At 50.6% G+C, this 2,500-nt stretch overlaps 1 non-coding gene across 1 annotated transcript; it reads right to left on the bottom strand.

Moving 5' to 3' along the window:
• Nucleotides 1-1,197: 1,197 nt before the first annotated feature.
• On the bottom strand, nucleotides 1,198-1,352 carry LOC139997605 (5.8S ribosomal RNA). The gene has a single exon (XR_011802958.1). It is a non-coding gene; the product is annotated as a 5.8S ribosomal RNA (ribosomal RNA).
• Nucleotides 1,353-2,500: the final 1,148 nt, after the last annotated feature.

The raw sequence follows: 2,500 nt of genomic DNA, 5'->3' as shown, positions 1-2,500 counted from the left end.
GTACAGAAACGTTGCGCAACACCGTGAGCTTTTCTCTTCTTCGTCACCCTTAAATATAGCCGATCGTAGACGCACGCTAGATCGTAACACACACTTTTCGTTGATTTCCGACGAACGTGGCTTTGGGCCAGGCGCGCGGGCAGAGAGATACGCGACCGACGGGGAAAAATTCGTCCCGATACATGTACGCGTACTCTCCGATCTCCGCGCAACGCTGGGGATCATCTCCCTAAGTCATCAGCGTTCGAAGAAATCTCGTGTGTCCGTTCCCGGATCTACGGCTTTCTCTGGGTTCACGAAGAACAGAAAAAAGCACAGAGGATGAAAAACGCAACGACGACCCATCGATGCGACGGTCCTCGTTGTCTTCTCGTCAGTCGTCTCGCGCCTGCAGAATACATCTCTGCCGCACGAACAGACGGAGTGGGTATTCGATCCCTGGGGCTGTACGAGTAAAAACATCTTGATGAAAAGACGGTTGTGTTTCTTTAAGGCACACAGTTTTTCGTTACGCCACCAAGTTTAGGTTTAGGTTTTAATATCTTGGTTCTCTTTTCTCTCCTCTCTCGACTGACTTTGTTCAAAAATATTTTTGCTTTCTCTCAGTCTCGCCAAAAATTCATTTAAGACGACGTCGGGGGCGCGGTCATTCGTGCTTATCGAAGACTAACAAAACGTAGCAGAGGCTGATACAAAAAGAAAAAAAAAATCGGCCACGAAGAAAACTCGCTCTGTGTATCTCGATAACCGCGTCGACGACGACGGTTCTCTCCGCGCTCTTTTAATTCGTATCCTTCTTCTTGCGCTTCGTCCGACTCAGAAACGTTCGTAAAACACGAACGACGGCGGGTTGTCAAGCCAAGAAGGGACAGAGAAGAGACGGAGGTAGTTTTGCGAGTCTCCCGTGAACGCGATAGATTTTTCATATATATTTGTATCGAGAGCATGCGTACGCCGGTCTCCACACGATCCAGCGACGAACGCCGACGAACGTCCAACAATCGCTCGTACGTCGCGTACGAGCCCTCGACCGCTCTTTAATTCGTATTCTTTTGCTTGGCGCTCGTCCTCCGACTCGGAAACGTTCGTTTAAAGATAAAACGAACGACGGCGGGCTGTCGACGAGGCAAGAAAGAACAGAGAGAGACGGACCGAGAGCAACGATACGCAACGCAAGCAGTCTTAGGTTTACGTGAGCAACCCTCAGCCAGGCGTGGTCCAGGAATTGTATCCGTGGACCGCAATGTGCGTTCGAAATGTCGATGTTCATGTGTCCTGCAGTTCACACGTTGACGCGCAATTAGCTGCGTTCTTCATCGACCCACGAGCCAAGTGATCCACCGTTCAGGGTAATCGTTTATGCATGGATTTTTGTTTGTGTACTCAGGTTTTTGTACTCTTATTCTCGGTTCGAAAGAAGCCGATATCCGACAAACGTCCGACCAACGGGAATCGAACGCGCGGAAGTCGCCATATGATTGACGACACGAAAATACGTTCGAAAACGAAATCGGACGGACTGCGCGACGACACACGCAGCCCGCCGACCGGGCGTAAAGTGCATTATAATATATAACAACCAACGAGATCGAAGCTCCGTTCGTCAGGAAACGACGGGGATATAACACCCGATTCTGAATCCTCTGTACAGCACACGATCTCGCGAAGAAAGCGCACGGTGGCTAGCCCATGATATATATATATGTTCGTTCCTCTCGTCCAGTTATTCGAAGCAAACAGCCGATATGCATCTCCATCGTTCGGGTAAAAAAAAATCGATGGGACGCGCACGGTCGTAGTCTTCCTCGCGCGGTCGTTTCTTCCCGATAGCCAGAAGCAGAGTTTGAAAAACTCTAGCGACGGAACGAGGCATTAGACTCTCGACAACGAGGATAGAGAGACGGCCGGCGATCCCCTCTGAATCGACTTCGGTGGTTCAGGTAAAAATAAAAAAAATCGATGGGACGCGCACGGTCGTCGTTCCTCTTCCTCGCGCGCGGTCTATTCTTCCCGATAGCCAGAAGCAGAGTTTGAAAAACTCTAGCGACGGAACGAGGCATTAGACTCGCGACAACGAGGATAGAGAGACGGCCGGCGGTCCCCTCTGAATCCACTTTGGTCGCTCAGGTAAAAATAAAAAAAAATTCGAAAGGGACGCGCACGGTCGTCCTTCCTCTTCCTCGCGCGGTCTTTTCTTCCCGATAGCCAGAAGCAGAGTTTGAAAAACTCTAGCGACGGAACGAGGCATTAGACTCTCGACAACGAGGATAGAGAGACGGCCGGCGGTCCCCTCCGAACGGATGGCGACAACGACGACTAAAGCGCGAAAAATCGCGACGAAAAGGAACGCATCTCCGTTCAGGTGTATGTGTGTGCGTGCGTTTAAAAAAAATTCGATGGGACTCGCAGCCATCGGCCTCGCGCGGTCGTTTCTTCCCGATATCCAGAAGCAGAGTTTGAAAAACTCTAGCGACGGAACGAGGCATATGACTCACGACAA

Source organism: Bombus fervidus, unplaced genomic scaffold (genome assembly GCF_041682495.2).
Source record: "Bombus fervidus isolate BK054 unplaced genomic scaffold, iyBomFerv1 scaffold0122, whole genome shotgun sequence".
NCBI classification, from domain to species: Eukaryota; Metazoa; Arthropoda; class Insecta; order Hymenoptera; family Apidae; genus Bombus; species Bombus fervidus.
The sequence above is the reverse complement of the archived record's forward strand: the minus strand, read 5'-3'. Positions and strand labels throughout refer to the sequence as shown.